Source organism: Manacus candei, unplaced genomic scaffold (assembly GCF_025592945.1).
Source record: "Manacus candei isolate 608988 ecotype Guabito, Panama unplaced genomic scaffold, ASM2559294v1 h1tg000014l, whole genome shotgun sequence".
NCBI lineage: Eukaryota > Metazoa > Chordata > Aves > Passeriformes > Pipridae > Manacus > Manacus candei.
This window is the reverse complement of record NW_026138062.1, coordinates 64,006,428-64,025,916: the sequence shown is the minus strand read 5'-3', so window position 1 is coordinate 64,025,916 and position 19,489 is coordinate 64,006,428. Positions and strand designations below refer to the sequence as shown.

General features: G+C 37.6%; 1 long non-coding RNA gene across 1 annotated transcript in view; it reads left to right on the top strand.

Moving 5' to 3' along the window:
* Positions 1-19,489, top strand: part of LOC127467748 (uncharacterized) — a 29,411-nt gene that overhangs the window by 6,125 nt on the left and 3,797 nt on the right. Inside the window, exons 3-4 of the long non-coding RNA XR_007903274.1 lie at positions 1,755-1,832; positions 3,095-3,192. This is a non-coding gene — a long non-coding RNA (uncharacterized LOC127467748). The remainder of the gene's footprint in view (positions 1-1,754; positions 1,833-3,094; positions 3,193-19,489) is intronic.

Below are 19,489 nucleotides of genomic sequence, written 5' to 3'. Positions count from 1 at the left end.
AATTGCTATTATTACACAAGTCTCTGAAAATATATTGATAGGCTTAAGTCTCCATATTTCTGATTCCACCTACTAAACAGAGCCCAGGCTATATCTCTGGCTGACTATGTTTCTCCTTTTGTACAGATTCATCTGTTAGTTTGACTCTGGAAAAAAAAAATTGTCATTGCCTTGACCTCAACACTAGCTGGAGAAAAAAGGGGGAAGGAATAAAATACTTCCAGTGCTCCAGTGTTTGAACCACAAAAGCTGAAGTGGGTACCTGCTTACTTCATCACTCATTTTTGAAAATGGGGAGTCACCCAAGCATGAACTGAAGCAAGCAGGTAATCTGTTGTATGAAGGGAGATGTTAAGTTTGATTTCTGATAGTATTTTGTGCAACTTTCCTTCTCTTTTTCCTTCTGTTGGCCTCTTTTTGCTGTGGTGTTTAATTTACCAGTGGTTAGACATAAACAAACCACTTGTTCTGAGTCAGTGAGCTCAGGTCTTTGGGATCCTGTGAAGCCTGTGTTCTTGTGCAATGCATGAGAACCAGCTTCTGGTAACTTCTCCACAACTCTGAACTGCTCTGGGAGACTGGACACCTGGGCCAAGCACACACTCTGATATCAGGGACAGAAATGTGGAGCGGAGAAGAAGGTGCTACTGATTCTTTTAGGCTGCAAATACCTATGGGAGGAGTACTATGGCTTGTCTGGTTGTTGCTTATAGGATTTAGAAAACTAGTGATAGTTTCTGAGTTGCATGGATCACCTCAAAGGTAATTTGGCTCTGGCAAAGGATAAAAGTAAGCAAAAGTCCCTATTTCTAAAGATGCACTGAGGATCGCAGCTAACCTGGTCAGATGTGAGAGGCAGAATGTGAGAATATTTTAAGAGGAGATGGGCTGGATCAGGTTAATGAGCCACCGGGTCTGCATTCGCAAGGAGCAAGGGTGGTAATTGCAGGGGAAGCGTGTGCTGTCATTAGCATTTTCTGCCTGTCTTCACCCCACTGTGCTGCTCAGCAGTTTGGACTTCTTGTGCTGAACCCAACTGCCTGGATCATGACATCCAGACAACTGGGCATTCAAGTCTATTCACCTGGGATCAGAGTAGAATTTTCAGCAGCTCTCGATGAGCTTCAGACCTAGAATAAGAAAACAAGTTATACCTATGTGTGCCATCTATTCTTATCAATTTTTCCTTTACTATGTGCTCCACATGTTTCACCAAAACAAAATTGTCTCTTCATTCTTCTGTTCGTTTTGTTGGGCACAATGAGAGGATGAGAAATATTTTCTGGAAGTTCAATCAACTCTGTATTTTTTTGACAATAAGCTTCCCTTTCCCCTGTGATCTTGAGATTCTCAACAATTTATTTTCCAAACCTAAATGCTAGTGGGTAAGTATATAAATTTTTTGAAGTTCAAATATGTAGAATTTAAGCCCTAAAATTAAGTATACAAAGCATTTACATATTTTGAGGACTGCATTATTATTTGCTTTGATATCGACATGCCTATTAAATTGATGAGAACTCCTTAAAATTGTATTTTGAATGCTTCAGTAAAGTTTTCTGGAACTTAAATGCATCTGCGTTCAGAAACCTTGCCTGATCTACCACTGTTTTTCATCATAGGAGACTAGAATATATTTAGCTTCAGGAAAAATGATTTAGTTAAAATGTAATTTGAAAGCTCCCATGGCACTGGGGACTTTTTTAGGAGCATATTTTACAAATTGATGCTAAAGTAGCTCCTTTTGCTTACAGCTGTATTTTGGAGTTTGGGCAGGCGGGAATGGCTTTCATTTTAAAAAGTATTTGAGGACCTCTGCTTCTTTTGAACAGGTAAATGCCAAAAAGCTGTTCATAGGTAAAAAAGAAACACATTTCTTCAGAGGGCTCTACTAACCACACATCTCCATTTCTATTTACAGACCAGGCACTTAAAGCATGTCTTCAAATTATAGGTATACAGGAGTTCACAACTTACCTAGTAGAGTTTAATGACGAAAAAAATGCTTCCTGTGCATTTAGGGATTTTCAGAGGACTTAGCAGAAATGAAATAATCAATCTCACTACAACCCTTGTATCAGATAGGTAGTTAATTGAAAAGAGACAGTCCTGATGCTTTTTTGGCCACTGGAAAAAGCCCTTGAAAGGCACCATTATGTCACTCAGGCCTGTTTTCCAGCAACTACCTACTCCAGTTAGCCTCCTGTCCATGTGTGCTTCTTGATATAGATAAAATTTGTTTCCCATATGTACATTCTTCAACTGCAAACTCTGAAACTACTCAAACATGTTGCACAGGCACAGGATAACTGGCTGATTTTTGTTTGGTTTTGTTTTTTCCTCAAGCCCAAAGGAGGTAGCTTCGTTCCGGCACATGTTTAGTTTGTAGGTGACAAATGGTCTGTGAAAGCCTCAGAGGCAACTCAATATTAATGAGGCCAGGCAGCAGAAATCCCCATTGTTGCTCAGTGTGGTGAGCCAATATAATTGGAACTGTATAAAGGGAAACAGAGTTAGAATTTAGCAAGGTAATACACCCAAAAAGTCATAAAAATAAAGTGCCTTACCTCTGCTCTTTCCAGCACTTTGAGAATATACTGCCGCTCTCTCATTTGCTTCTTTCTACATATGCTTTATTTCTTAAGGCTCTCTTACTTCATCTTGCATCTTTGCCTAAAGATTGTGTCAACGTTTTGTAAGGACTGATTTGCTGATTTCATTATTGTCAGTTTTTGTTTGGTCACTTCCAAAGACACACAAGAGAGGCTGAAGTGGTTTGGAGCATTGTAACATACCAGGACTCATTACTTCAAAAAAAGATAAATAGTGGCAAATTTTTTAATCTAAGTCTAACCATCTAAATCTAGCATTAGCCATCATTTTGAATTAACTCCTTAAACCGTTTTTACGAGTCCTATTTTACAGAAGTGCGTCCCATTAAAGTTGTCTCACCCTTCCTTGGGCATCAGGGTCATTCAAACCTGGACCCTTTATAATAAACAAATAATAGGTGAATGAATATAATGAATAGTCAAATAATATAATGCCCTTCTAATAGGAAACTAATCCCATGTCTCAATTTATCATAATACAGTTAAACAAGTACAGCACAAGTCATTCTGAAGAACTGAGAAGACAGATGTTCCAAATCAAAATTTAATAAGTGTCTTCAAGGAAAACCTCTGGAACAAGGTAGGCATTTTTTCCCCTCAGTGTCTCTGAAATACAGTATTTTCTTGATTAAATTATCTGTTTTCATGAAGGAGACTACTGTAATAACAGTAAGAGTGAAGAATGTGACATTTCAATTGCCTTTACAGTTACAAAGGAAAAAGACACAGACAGTGTATGAAATTTTAAATGTCTCTATCTCAGATATGTTCCTCTACTTCAGTGTAGAGTGAGAAATATCAAATTTTCTTTATCCATTAGATACGTATATATGCATATACTGAAGATTGCAAAATTGTTACAGCAGAACTGAAAATTTCATTTGCATTTACACTTAATGCTCAGCCTGGATTAGTGCCAGATAGGTCTCCGCTGTGACACAGGAAATCTATTGATAAACATTCAGTGAATAGGGCTCGCCAAAATTTGCCTTAGATCATCAGAACCTCGTTCTGTGCCACTTCCAAACAGCATGCAAGGTACTCATTTTCAGATTTGGAAAGACATGATGACTTGAATAAATAAATAAAAGGTCCTAAAATTTAATATCTCTCTAACTTCCTTAGGGCACTTCAATTCAAATGTAACTGATCACCTTCCAGGGCAAATCCAGTGAAATAAGAAGTTAGCCAGGGCTGAAGCCATCTAGAGTTGCTTCTTCCACAAAAGTAGGACAATTCTTTGTGCATTCCTGAGAACTTCTTTGACACTGAAAGTATTGGCGTTCAGTAAAATGCAAATGAAAGCCAGCAATGTGAATTGCAATATGACACTTTGACAGTAGTTTACTGTTAGTCATTTAAGTATCTTTAAGGTATTGGACTGATAATTAGAAAAATATTGATTTCTGTCACACAGAAAGCAACATTTAGAAAATATTCTGCTTACTTTATTACTGCTTAAGTCACACTACAGGCCCTACACAGGAACAAATTAACTTAGTTTTGGACAAAGTAGGAAGCAAAAGAGTGTAAACATTCAAACACTGCTAAATATCAATGAACTCACAGAAACTGCACCAGGAAAGACAAATCACATGGTTGACTGGTTTTGTTTTGTTTTTAAATTTGGATGGGTGAAGGAAGGAAATTATTATTGTTTTGAATAAAACATATTGATTATGCAAAATGCTGTCACGGAATGGCCTCTGTAAGCATAATTGTATCTACATATCATTACCCTTACATTTTTTTTAAGGGCAAAAGAAGAAACATGTTATGTGTAATGCCAAGAATATAAGTCCAAATGGAATCTTAAAAGTCAAATTAAATAATATTTATTTACCCCACATGAAGTCATTATGGAAAAAGAAGAAGTACTTTAAAGGAAAAGTGTAATAAGATAGAGTCGTCATACACATACTTCCTAGTATCTACTACTTTTTCTGATATTATGCTCTGTCTTCCAATGCCCTTTGGGGTCTTAGCATTGAAGGTTCCGGAAAGAAGAGGGAATCATGCAGCTCAAATCTTCACCCATGAGGAATATATTGTTGATTTCTCCCTTCTCATCTTAGGAGCTTCTTGAGGTAATACTTCTCTGTTTGTTAATGTGTCAAACTCCTTGCTTACTCTTTACTGATTAGTTCATGGTGCAACAGAATTTCCTATATAAGTTGTATTTCACACAAGTTGGATACTTGTTCTCTGTTCTCTTTGTACCTCTAAATGAGGTTTTGCTCAGCTCTGAGTCTGCATTTCTTCAACTGACCATCAGTGAGTTATATATAATGCTGGGGCCTTCCATGCCAACCTACCACCCATCTCTTACCATCTCACGCCTTCACGTCTCTAGACCACCTTCTCTGCTCACACTTTCTGAGGTCTCTCCTATCATACCATGTCTTCAACAGAACAATATCTGTAAAAACTATTATTGTCCTGTACAAAGAGGAGCAAAAATAAAGTAAATTAGGCATAAACACATGGTCATTAGAAATATTGCTATCAAAAAGCAAAGTTGGGAAATTGCAGGCAGCTCAAAAGAAGCTGAGAAAAAGCATACTTGACAAGCTGCTCTCCTGAGGCCTTGCAAACTCAGCACTGCTGCTAGCATGGCAATACAGTGTGTACTGGATGCCAGGGCTTGTTGCAACCCGCCCCAGAAAGGGGACGGTAACCCAGGTTCTTATTAATAAATCCCCTGGGGTGGATTAGAGTGAAACAACACTAAATAACTGGTGTTTGTAAACCTATATATGTAGGGTTTATTTTAGAACAATTTTGTTTCCAAGGTAAAAAGGTATGTTGCCATTTTGGGTGTTATCATTCTACAGCAAAACAACATCTATATGTATGTTATCATCTATACAGCAATATAGCAACATTAAAGCATAGCAATATAGCACTACTAAAGCATAGCAATATTAAAGCATCTATAGCAATAAAGCAATGTTAGAGCATAGCAATATAGCACTATTAAAGCATGGCAATATTAGAGCATCTATGCAATATGGCATTGTTAATACTGAAGCATCTGTATATTAAAGCATAGCAATATAACACTATTAAAGCATAGTAGTATTAAAGCATCTATGACAATAAAGCATTGTTAAAGCATAGTATCTATAGCAATAAAGCATAAAGGCAACACTTAAGGAAATGCATAAGGGAGAGAAAAGGAAAGAAAGGATAAGGGTGGAAAGAAGTATATAGTCACCACCCACTCCATGCAGTGATGAAACTTGATAGTTGCAGCTTCTATGTTTGTTGGTTGAAGTGGTGGTCTTGGTCCACTGGGGCTGGGGGAAGCCCCCACCCCCAATATTAGAGATGTTATGAGTTATTATACACTTCCAGGTCAGGTGGGAACGCCTTGTACCTCCCCAGGGAGGGGAGTTTTACAAAGGATGGTGTCAGAGGCAGTTTGAGCTGCCTGTTTTGCCAGCATCAGTAATGGTCCAACATTTGAGATGCATAGCCCAGGCTAGATGAGGACATTGGCGTGAGAAAAGGGATTTTCCCGACTTGCAGGTCTTGTCTCTTCTTAGCCTCTTCCTTTCCTCAGGTAGGCATCTACACCAAGGATGGCTGGACAATGGCACCCACTTATCTGATCTGAAGGTCCTTTGGCAGTATTCAGGGAGGAGTGGGCTTTGCTGGATGAGCAGCTGCTTCTTTTCAGTTTGCAAAAGTCTTTGGTGATCTCAGAATGTGTAAATCATTAACTGTTTCAGTCTCTGACAGGGCTACTCTACACCAGCTATGATGTTATATATGTTGTCTTCCTTAGTAATGTGATCCCAGTTAGGGACATCACTCTTGGAAACATTTTGGAACTACTTCAGCTAGTTTTTTATATGTCATGTCATTTCTATGGTACCATATTTTCTCTCCTTGAAGGATTTATGATCCCAGTTCCTGACTTTTCAATGAGAAGGCTGACAGCAGGTTTCAGTCATTCCTACTGTGGATGGGCTATCATCTCTCACATTTCAAGTCAAGGCACTTCATCTACCCTGAATGTTACCCATTCTGGGATGTGGAGGTAATTCAGGAAATATGAAAATCAAGCCCCTCTGTGATGAGCTAGTCTGAAGATTTGCTGTTGTTTTTAACGAGAAACGTTTACTTGCTATTGTCTTGATATGTTGAATTAATGCCAGTTCCAATAAATGATTAGTCATGAAGAATGCGGTTAAGTATCCAGAAGAAATCAAAAATGGGGCACAGGGTTAGACATCAGGTCTCACATTTACCATAATTTGGTAACTACTTTCTCTGGTTGCCCCCAATCTATGTCTTATATTGAGAGCTCAAACATGTTCCTCTGGTGTAGAAAAGAAGGGATCTAAGGACTTATCCCCAGGGCTTGGGAGGAAACTAGTCTTTCAGTTCATCATTTGAGTCCTTTTGATGTAGTTATTCTTCCATTAGCTACCTTCAGTGCTGCTACAGTAATAAATCACATCAAGTAAAAGTACCTCTAGAAAATAAATGCTGAATTACTTTTTGTGTTTATGATTTGCTCTGTTATTGTGTAAATATACTGTTATACACATATGTATGTAGCTATAGAGAATAGAACACATAGCATCTTTTTGCAAGCCACAGCTGACAGCAAGTTTCCTAGGATAAGTTCACTCTCAAGACCTAATAATAGGGCATGGTTTTGTTCCATCTCTGCAAAGATACACCAAACATTGATGGTATGTATGTTCCTATTGGACCCAGCCTAATAGTGAAGTTAAATATTTGAGTCACCCCACTCTTTCTCTCATGCTCATGGTTTCAGTTCCCAGGGCCTCATCCTAGTGAGGGCAAATGGATATGTGACTGAGAGCCAGGCAGCTTAGTGGGATGTTATAAAACTGTTCTGTGTGTGAAGCAGTGGAGACACACATCCCAATTTCATTCCATGGAGAGAGCTGGGGACCATTTTCATCTTGTGGGGGACCTGCATGCAAAGTTCTAGTCTGAAAATTAACTTTGCAAACAAAACTTCAAATGAAGCCTTGCTTCTGGTTCCTCTACTAATAGAAACTAAGTGACAAGGAAATGCTGCTGTCCATGTGATGCTCAGCCAGATTCTTCCCATTGGTACTCTCTTCTGCTTGTATGATTTTAGCACAGTCTTCACAATAAAGTGGATTTTACCTGCCTTTAGTGCAGTTAACAACTAGACTTTTTTTCAGATCTAGTAAGCAGTGCTAGTATACATCCAGTGTCTGTCTCTAAGCAGCATATGCTTCCTGACAGCTAAAATTAAAAATGCCTATTTTGTCATTTGATGTTAACAGGAATGATGTGGAGTGCATTCAGAGAAGGATCTATTGTATAAAACAAAGCCTTTCTTCTAGTCGCTCCGGAGAATGGCACTGTATGAGAATAGTCCTGTACCTTAAATCTTAAAGATAACTTCTTGCCAGGTAATGCAAGATAATGATAGCACATAATATTCTTCTCTTGCTGCTTCTTTCTCATGTATTGATTTGCTCTATACTGTAGGTGTGATAGACCAGGGTGCTTATCCTCTATTCCTCTGAGCACTTTGAATAAACTACTACATTTGTCAAATGACAAAAAGAATCATCTTATGAGAGTCAATTGAGAGACATCAAAAGCCACTGGAAAATCTGCAGTCCCAGGTGTGCTGTTACTTGAAGATTATCCAGCTTTCGAGTCATCAGTGGTTAGTCTTTGAAAAGTTCTGGTGAACTCAGTTCGGATTTGAGAACTGAACACTGGAATTTTTTGTTTGTTTTCTGGGCTCCCTTCCCTCCCTATCGCTTGGGAAGAACAGATAAAAAAGCAGCGTGGTTAAAGGGATTATGGGCCACATGGTACTTGTCCCGTGGCAGCTACTGGGTTACCATTGCCTAGTTAAAGGTTATTTAATTGAACACACTTTATAAAAAATAATTTAAAAAAAAATTTTAAAAAATCTCTAAATCAGCCCGTTTTTCACATAAAATATTCTGACCATACAGGCATTAAAACAATGATGCTAACATTTAGGGTAGGAGTGTTTTTTGAAGTTTCTCTTAACTCAGGGTTTTTCAGATAGGCATTAGGAACCTGGAATCAGCTGCTCTAATCTCTTATCCAAGTGCAATGTAGACACTAATAACTCTTGAAATATTTATAATGTTTGCCAGACACCAAGTTTCCTAGGAATGAAACAGAGGTTGACCAGTTTGAAAGATGTAGACCTTCTTCCTCCTAAACCTGAAATATAGAAATCAATGTTTGCTTTAAAGTAGTAATAAGTTTAGGAATGTAGGTTGTTAGGAACAAGATATATTAGTAGTTTACAGCCAAGTTGTTTGCTAAATGCTGTTAAGGAATTGCCTTCCCTAGTCTATGGAAACAGTGGTCAAAAGGAGTGCAAATGCAAGTATGTCCTTCAGGATCTTGAGCCTAAGCCCAGCATTTGGTTTCCAAGGAGAAATCTTGCTTGAATTAGATCAAGGGGCAGGGGGTAAATAAACATCTGCTGTTCACAGGAATTTGCATCACAAAACTGTATAGTACAGTGCTTCTTCAGATGACAAAGTTCTTCTCAGAAACAAACATAATAATAAGGACATCTGCTTGTTTCTGCCATATTTAAGGAACAGAAAATTACTGTTTGGTCAAGTTATCACTGTGTGATACGTAATACCATTCTTTTCATCCTGATTTCCAAATCTGTCTTGTCTTGAGGGGAAAAGAAATCATAAGACTTTCTCTGGATATATTTAATGTCTGATTGCCGTCTTAATATTTGAAATTTTCCTTATCGACTAAATTTGCAGTGGTAGCACAGTTCTAAAAATTACTTAGCATGTTCATTTTTAGACTATCTCATTCCATCTTTCTGTCACATTATGCTCTTTTTCAAATTATTCCACTATTTTCAGAGAAGAGGCTTGACAGAGTTGTTATTAAAAATCAGAGATGAAAATACAGTGTCTCACGTAATTCCTACCCTTTGCTATGTAGCAATAAAAGGACAGGAAATTGTTTCATGTTTTGTCTTTGTAGCCTCAAAAGTGTATATTAAGCTGATTTCTGTAATTCTTATGAAATCAGTTCTTGCATGTCCATTGTGCTGTTTGCTCACAGGCTGTGCAGTGTCACACATACCCTTCTGCCCCATCCCAGCAGCTGGAGCATGCTGCAGCATTTAGGTTTTGCCGTGGGACGATCTGCTCTTCAGCTGTACAGGGCTACTGCTCCATGAGTGTGGGTCTCTGGCATCCCAGCAAGCTTTGTGGAACTTCCTTCAGAAAGTGTGACTTCTCCAGCCTAGAGTTTCCAGAGTGGTAAGCACTCTGTTTTCAAGAGCCCTATTCCATTACTGGGGCTACTTTGTGCTTTATCATTGTGAACACGTGATAGTTGAAGTAGATGGATTTTGCACAGTATTTCTAAATGCTTTCTTTCTTTCCAGCTCCTTGAGGAAGTGGGAATTAAAGAGTGCACCATCCTTCCATCTCTCACCATTTGCAGGTGTTCTGCAGTGCGTGATGTCTTCTCACACTCATTTTCTTTCCCAACTCCATTCACATCATTATGTATCACTTCAGAAGATCAGGGGTTTTTTCTAAGTCATGGAGTCTCTTCTCTGCCTCACTGTTTACTGCACCTTTGGCTGACTCTGATTTTTCAGATTATCCATTTTTGCCTGTCCTGGTTTCATAGCCCATGAGTTCTTTAGTGACATCTGTGGTGTAGTGACATCCATGTTGCTTCATCAGACTTTCCATTCAACTCACTACATTTCAGGGAAGTTAGTTTTCTTTAGGGTTTTACCACTGTGCTCTGGGCAATATCTGTTTGGTTTATTAAGGATTTCTGACCACAGTTTATATAAGAATCAGATGCTTGGACATATCTCAAGTCTTGCAAAAGTTGTCAGCCAGAAAATGCTCACACAAGGTTGGTCAGTAGTTGTGTGGATTTTTTTGAATCTGTTTCTAATAGAAAAACTGAAATCACTTCAACTACAGGAAAGTGTATCAACCCCACCTCTTATGATGTTCTTTGAAAGCTGGTAATACTCTTCACTTTTATCCCTTCAACTCATCTGTATTTTTGATCCATTTTCTTTTCTTCTCTAGGGATTTACACACAAGTTCCCTAATATCAAACATCAAAGTTTCTACTTTCTTTCTTTTCTAGAATAGATTACATCTCCCTACATAGTTGATAAATTGACCAGAAATTACCACTAAATTAGTTTACAAGTTGAGTTCTTCGTGACTTAGAATTTCTCTTTTAGCACACCTCTTCTGTTCTTAGTATTATTTTCTTAAAATTTCTTTTGGTAATGTTCCTTCTCACCAATTGGATTACTCTTGTCTTCATCTAGTTCTCTTTTTTTTCTGAAGCTTGTCTATTACAGCATTGGTTATGCTTGGTTTTGTTATATATATTCTCTATATCTTGGTATTTAATCACCTTGTAGCATAATCTCGATGTTCTCTTTAGCCCAATGCTTGCTATTCTTACTTAACCCTGCTTCATTTGTGCCAAGTTGATAGTTCTCACAGAAGGAATATGAGACAAAAATTTAGTAAACCTAAGAGTTTAGAATATATAGAATATAGGAATTCACTGATGGTCCAGAAATTAAGCAAATAAAGATTTCATAAGTCACTGTGCACCAGCAAACACAGAAATGCTGAAGCTTTACTTTGAAATTTAATTTGATACACTTATGTCACTGCCATTCTGACTAATTGTTTCTTATAACATCCCATATTTATCTAAACTATTGGCTTTCCAGTCTGAGGGCATCCTCCAGCTAGCTCCTCAAACTGCCCTTCCAGACAGTGGAAACAGTGCAGCCATTGGAATCCTTCTGCCAAACTGAAAAGCTGCCAGTTCTGAAGCTTTTCTTTTTGTTCCTCAGACAGCTTTTTTATTCCATATTCTATTGTACCTTCTTTGATTGAAATCCCTTGCCAAATGCTCTTGAAAAATCTAAATATAACTACATCCTCTGAATTTGCCTTTATCTTGGTGGTAGTACCTTCAAAGGACTCTTGCAGGTAAGATAAATGTTCTTTTCACAGTACAAATGAATATGGAATAACATTTCAGCTGCGCATGGATCTGAAGGAATGTTGAAAAATGTGACAAATTTTACCATGGTGGCTTTATACTACCTCTTTATTCTCAGCTTTTCAAGTAAAGCATAATTGCTTTCACTAGCATCCATTTTTTCAAAATTCTCACTTGAACTACAGAATCTTTTGAGGATTTTCAGGTGAAGAGGGGTTAAGCTCTTTTTGGATGTTCTTGACCTTAAGTCACCTATCAAAGAATAATAAATGAATTCCTAAAATGTAGTGATAGCACAATGAAGAGAAGGGATGTACGATATTCCAAATGCAATACAAACATTTATTTAAAAAAAAAAAAAAAAAAAGAGACAATAGTAATTGTTACACATTCTTTTTTTCCAGAAAGGAAGTATAAATGCTTTCATATTTTTGAAAATTTGTGTTTGTTTTCATGCATAAACATACTTTAGTTTTATAAGGAAATGTACAAAAATTTCATGTAAAAAAAATTCAGCCAAAAGTACCTGAAAGCTGTTGCAGAAGTATCACATATGGCTTGCCCTGTTCCTGTTCTCCTTTAGCATTTCCTTATAGCACTTCTGGGAACAGAATAGGTGGTGAGGTGGGCTCTTGGGCTAAAGTAAGTCACCAACTTACCTGTAGTATTTCAGTCTCACAGTTAGGAAATTGATATATCCATATATTCTATCAGAAAGGTCCAAATATAATTTTATGCTGAGTGACCACTTTTACAAAGCCAGTATTCTTTGTGCAAAGAATATTATGCAAATAGGTCCTGCATGTAACATGTTTTCCGAGTGTTGAAAATGTATACAGAATAGCTCTTAAAAAATTCCAAGGTGAGCTACAATTTAGATTTTGAGCTAGTGTGATGGATGAAAATGTATTAAGCGAACTGCTCATATTAAAACATAATACTATTCTCATTTTTGATAAATAGGTTTATTTAATAAATTTGCATTCTGCTTGTCTTGCAGTCTTCTGGAAAGTCTAGTTAAAAAACAACCTCAAGACCTTTGAGAAGCAAAAACTGAATGGACATCTCATCTCATATTCTCATTTCTTGAGTTTCCTAAAAGCAGAAAATGGAGAGTTCAGGTGGTTGGTAACACTCAGGAAATGCTATGAGTGCAGTCTGTATAGTTGCCCTGCATGGGAGCAGGGAGAGGTGGTGTGATGTCACCAGAACATATCCAGGATGCACGATCTCTGAAAATGCAGGTGTCCACAGATGAAGTGACCTTTTTTTGCCATATGCTAGTAAGGGTAATCAGAATTCATTTTGAAAGGGGTGTGGGGGGGTTGCAGCTTATTTCTGTAGTTGTTTCTTTGTGCTGCTGCATCAGGGGGCATGCTGAATCTGAGCATTAACTTAAAATGTCAGTCGCTAACCTTTTGAACAGTCACACAGTGAGCTCTTACCATTCAATGACAGGCATATATAATTAGGTGCCTAAATTTCACTCACCTTTTTCCTAGAGGGTATTTTCATTAGGACCACAAACAGCAAGCTTTTCATTCTGGAGGAAGCAGAGCCACAGGAGCAAATGTATTTCACTGTTTGCTTTCATGCTTTCTGACAAACACCTACAAAATAGTGCTAGAATAAAAATGAAAATACTCCAGGCACACAGTCAGCTTTTGGCTTTACGTTGTGCAAAATAGAAACTTGTCCCCAGAAAAAGTCAGATTGTGTCTCACAGGGACAGTCTACCTGATGGGAAACCCATTTAGTGTTGGCAGGAAACTAGAAAAGGTCAAACTTTATGCTTATTCATGAGTTACTCTGTAAAATCAGAGACAATTCTTAAGTAGACTAACCAAAGCAGAAGCGGTGCAGGTTTCAGCATAGCTGGCCTCATCCTTTCTCTAAGGATGGTCATACTGAGGAATCAGTTCTGATGTTTCTGTGCCCTGAGAACTTTAGAAAAAAAAGGGCCACAAGCAAAAAAGCAAGCTCTTAAATGTGCTATATTTCAGGAGAGAGACTTCCATCTCCGAAGAAAACTAGATCATCTGTATGATGAGCATACTATATTTTCTTTTTGAACCATGGGGCTCATCCCCATGCTCCCGAGGTACAGTACTGCAGTCCCTCATTCCCCACCTTAGGTCTAGCTGTGTGTTTGCAAAGTGTTTCTTTTGTAACCAAGAGATTTCAAATGCGCTTTCAGAAGCATTAAAGGCTGTGAAAATACCGTCAGAAGTGATTTGCCAGACCTAATTTGAAGTAAATACTTGTTCTTTCTTTGTGAGCCCTGTCACCTCTGTGTGAGAGCTGATGCATACATCTCCTGGGAAGCCTGGGTGACAATACCACGGGTGCCCACCCTGCAGCCACGGCTGTCTCCTGACATGGGGTTGGGTTTTTACGCAGCTGCCTGTGGGCTCTCTTGGGACCAGCTGCTGTGCCACTGTGGTAGCAAGCAGTTGCTTCACTAAAGCTCTGTGGGCTAAATACCAAGAAATTAAGGCAAGACAAACCTCCAACAGGTGTTTGTCATAGGGTTGAGGCTGATGTGAGGGGGTAGTACTGAATCCTGCTTGCTTTAGACACGTTGAATACTGGGTTTCTTGAAGGAGGAATTGCTCTCGGTATTTTTAAAAGGGTTCTTGCAGAAAAAAAACCCCTGGCCTTAAAATGCTGTTGGAGTGTATATAGTAAATGATTTTGTTTTCCTTTCCGACAACATGAGAAACCTTATTTCAGGTTCTGAGGCAATTTTTAAATAATTAAGGAACCATTGATTTTACTCAGGGGAATCTGCATTTGTGTGCACAGGCTAGACAGTCACTGAAATACAAGTTTTCCCTTTGTCATATGACAGAGAGAGGCATATGGAAAAGGAGACATAGTTAAAAAAAAAAACAAAATCTGTTCTATTAAATACCACACAGGGAAGACTCAAAAAAACAGATCAAGCAAAGAGCTGATCTGGTGCAGTTACAAAAACTTCTGTACTCTGTAAGAGGGATTTGACTTTCTAGGGAGAACTAACACATTTTATATTAAGCTGGTTAGGTTAGGTTTTAATGCATAAATTATAGCATACTTAGCATTGCAATGGGTACTCACTTCCCTGGAAGAATCTCAAAGCCAGCAATCAGTGTGTACTCCGACTGTTGTTAAACACCTATTTTCATGTATCTCTTCATGTTTGACTCACATTTACTGCACAACAAAACACAAATCCATGGTTAGCTGTTGCTGCTTTTATCACAGTGGTCATTCAAGGAATCATTATTATTTTTCCCTCAAGTTGGTCTGTCTTTTTAAAAGTTGCTCTCCTAATACCTTTATCCTGCATGCTGATTTAAGAATTGTAAATATGCTGATTAAATTTTACCGTATTTCATGTCTTAGTGGAAAGTTTCCTTGTAATTATAAGTACCTACTACAGGTTTTAACATCTTCGTTCTGAAACCAGTCGCCAGTTCAGAGCAAGACACTGATTTTTTAATTGTCCTTGACATGGCTGTGTGAAATACCAGGTTTAGGAGCATGTGTTTGGTATATACAGTATAGTTAGCAAGTGCTTTGGAAAAGGATGTTGGTATGCTGAACCACAAATATTTCTACACATCTTTTAGCTCACGAATGATGATGAAGCTTCTCTTCTCTGATGGTAATTTTATTACAGTGATTGGATCAACTCAGGATTAAACCTTCTCAGATTTGACAATAGCCTCTTACACTGTGATACTATAGGTCATGCTTTTGACAAGAGGACTAATTGCATTGTTTCTGTGAAGGTTTGTTCATATTTATGTTTTTCCACTAAAGTAGCACCCAAACCATTTTTCAGACAATTAGCTCACAGTACATTTTTACCATTTTTTATTCAGAACAAAAAACTAACTTTTCTTTAATTAAGTTGTTTTCACATTCCCTCAAGTGTCAAAAAGATAGAATCACTTTTGTTTCAGATGGCTGAAAATTCCACCCCCACATATATCTTCAAATATTAAAGGTGGGGGAAGGGTGTATGTGTGAACTAAATAAATGGCTTTGCCTTGGATAGACATCAGGCCTCTAGCACTACAGATTTCATTCAGAATGTTAACGTATACAAAACTGGGAAAATAATGTGGTGTTATGGCTCCTATAATTCAACTTGCCCAACATTCCTGTGTTTTGCTAGAATAAATAGAATGTCAGAAAGCAGTAAATAAAGCTGTATGTTAGTACAAGTCTAAATTATAAGGCATGGCATGAGTAATGCTTTTAGTTAAACTGGCTGGGATAAAAACTTATTGATGCTGTCAGTCTTCATGCTTCAGGATGCACATTGATCACTCAAAAAGTCTGGGAAAAAAGGTATGCCCCCATAGCCCATTCTTCCTCCTTTCACTGCAAATTTATTGAGTATTAGCATCTTAATTGCTTTCTGGTTTATTTGCTTTCCCCTGTTGTTGACTTCTGCTGAAGATTACATTAAATATTGGTTTAACCTGATAAAATAATTCCTGTTCATATTAACAGCAAGATGCAGTGAGGAATTATGTGGCCACGTGTGAACTGATTAGAATTTTATTTGTTTTCTGATTTCCTTAAAAAGAGGTGTCAGATCTGTCTTAGGAAGATTAACCTGTCATTAACCTAAGTGCTATCAAGAAGATAAAGGCTTGGCAGCCTATAAGCTGTTAATTGAAAACTTTTTTTTATAGCAGTCACTTAGCAAAAAGTAAAAGCATCAAATTTCACCCACATTTTTCTACAAAAACTGCAAGCAGGGTGTTGCACAAGAAAATGGTGCTTTAAAGATAGAGACCTCTATCCTGAGAGTTTGTTGCTACAATCAGAACTGTGAACTGGGGTGCTTTAGCACTGAGGTATGTTCATTCCCCAGAAATGCGATTTAAGATCTCTTCCATGCATCCCCGGCACAGAGGTGTAACTCACATCTGGAATGTCCTCTAAGAAACTCAAGACCGTTTTCAAAAAGAAACGTATTCTGCAAGGTGACACAGAAGGAGACATCCAGGGATTGATTTCAAATTGTTAAGGTATTCAACATACGTGTTGTTAAGGTAAAAATACTTCCAGCCTAGCTTCTTTCCTATATAATTTTGCAGGTACCTCTTCCCAATCTAAAGGAAAACACCTGTTTTGTGAACCGTGGATGCTGTTACAACTGATGTGAAAAACAGTGATCCAGAAATTATCTCTGTGAGGAATTTATTTAAAATACCAGAACTGTTGTACGAGAATAAATCATATCAAAATTGGACACAGGGATGATGCTAAACCGCCTGCTGCTTAAAAAAACATTTTTTAAACTAGTGTCTTATAGTACTGTACCATCATTGAAGATTGAAAGCAGTTGTGCACAAATATGAATTTACCAAGTTTCTTTTAAAGCATGATAAAAGGCCGTGCCGTGGCAGGAAAAGTAGCATAGATGAACTTTCAGTGTCTTAAAGCCAGTAATACTCTTAGTATGGTGACTGAGCACTCCAAATATCTGGCTTGGGATTTAATTTGCCTTAATTACTACTGGATCATTTGTCTTAAAGTGCTGACTTCTTCTTGAAACCATAAGGTTGGGGATGTAGTGAAAGTCAATCTACAAATCTGATGATGACTTCAATTATTTACACAAATATAAACAACTTAGAAAAATATTAAGCCCTTTAAATAGGAGGTTTGTCTTTTCCTCTCTTTCTCTCTCTCTCATTCTCTTTCTTTCCAGAAAAAAAAAAAAAGAAAAGAAAAGAAAAAAGCTACTGATATAGTATATAGGAGGTGAAGACATATCTATTAACTTTCAGAAATGAAAATTTCATAGCCAGAGGCTAATTTACAAAATTATAAAGAAATACAGGAAAAGTAGTTTCTTGAAAATAGTGTGAATTGAACACCTCAGAATCAAGAGGGTGAAGCATAAGAGGAAGATAAATCAGGCAAAGCTTAGAAGGTATTAGCTGGTTATGTTCATGAATTTGTTGAAGAGTTTCACTATAGTACAGAATGGGACTTTTAGGGTAGAAAGAGTATTAAAAAAATCCTAATGTCATTTTTAATTGAACAAAAGAAACCTGCACCAGTTTCTGGCACCTTTGGTGGAGAAAGAGAATGACTTTCAAATCAAGGAGTAGTTTATATAACAGAGTATGGATGGATAGTAGTCTTGCATTAGGAATTAGCAGTCAATTTAAGAGCAGAATATTCCTGAGCTGATTGGAAGCAAAATAATTCCATTAAACTAAATGTCAGAAACATTTTGAGTGCTTATAGCACACAACTGTTTCTCCTAAGGGATACAAAGTTTGGCACTGAGCAAAGCTCCAAGGGTGTATGTTATTTATTATCAGATCTTGGAGTTCATCCATTTTGGGGTGATATCCCAGGAAGCTGTTTAGATTGCAGTCCTTTTGGTCAAGATGAATCATAGTTGTGTTACTTTCATTTACACTGTGTTCCATGTTTTTCCTGCAACGGAATACCTGCTATATGCAAATGAAGTGATTTTTAACAGGCAGCATGCATGATAGAGCTGGATTATAGATTAGTATCATCTGGCCCAAGTTTGCAGATCTTACTTAACCATGTTACAAATGAAATCACCCACTCGCTGTTTCCTTTCTGCAATACAGAGTCTGTGCTGCTGATGTGCAAGCAGAAGTTGAGTCTATACACTGTACTTAATAAGCTAAAACAACTACATTATTAGGACACCTGTTTGATTTACACTAAAATTTTTGTTTTAGTGACCAAGGATCCGTCATAATACAAGTTTTAACTAATATGTATCATTTGACCCAAATCTTCCTTTAATTTTTGCTTAGATAGTGTTGTGGTTGTCTGATAAATCATGAAGAGCTGTAAACTCACTCCAAATGGTTATGCTTTAAACATTAATTTTAAAAATTACTGCATAATTCTCTCCAGGTATGCCACCCCTCACAATGCTTATCTTTTCTGTTTTCATGTGAGCTTCTTTTAGCTCTTATGCCACTGTCTCAGTTTGTTTAAAACACATATACACCTCTTATACTATGATTTGCCTTTCCTTGCCTAGCCCTCTGCACACAGTCTTTCTCTCATTTTCATGTTTCAAGCCATGCAAACTGGCATTTTGTCAGAATAAAAGTAGGTAGTAATATTCGCTAATACTAGGCCCAGGCTCTTCGTAAAAACTGAGCTGGGTCTTCTTAAGTTCTTGGATATCTGGCAATTTTAAATGCAGAGATCAGCCATTTAATCTGTCTGGTGGAATAATGTAGGGTAGGTTTGATGGATAGTTTGCAGAACACACATTATCCCTGTTTCATGACTAGCTGAAATGCCTGATACTCATTATACCCTGCTTTACCTCATTCTTATGTGTTCATTACTTTTAACACCTTTTCATGCCTGAGTGGTGTCAATAATAGCTTCAGTATTGCTTTCTATTTGTAGGAATGTGTTGTTAAGAACTGGAGTAAGTTACATCTGCCTTGATCCTTTCCTTCCTTGGAAAGCATGACATCGCTTCCTTTCCTCATCCCTTTAATCATCTCTTTGGCCCTGTTGGCATTAGCTGCATCCACACACTTCAGGGAAATGGCATAGCTAAGGCTTGTCTTAACTGAATTGAGAACCTACCATGGCCACAAGAGATGAACAAGAGCTATTAGTGCTCTTCATCTTGCTGGATCCTTTTGATCCACTAGCATCACCCTGCTCTTTTGGAGCATTTTGTTTTCTTTTCTTACATCTTCTTTAATTCTGGGGAACTTGAGGTGGGATTTTTGATGTTGGGTTTGGCTTTTTGATGTTGTTGTTTGGGTTTTTTTGGGTTGGCTTTTTTTGGGATTTTGATT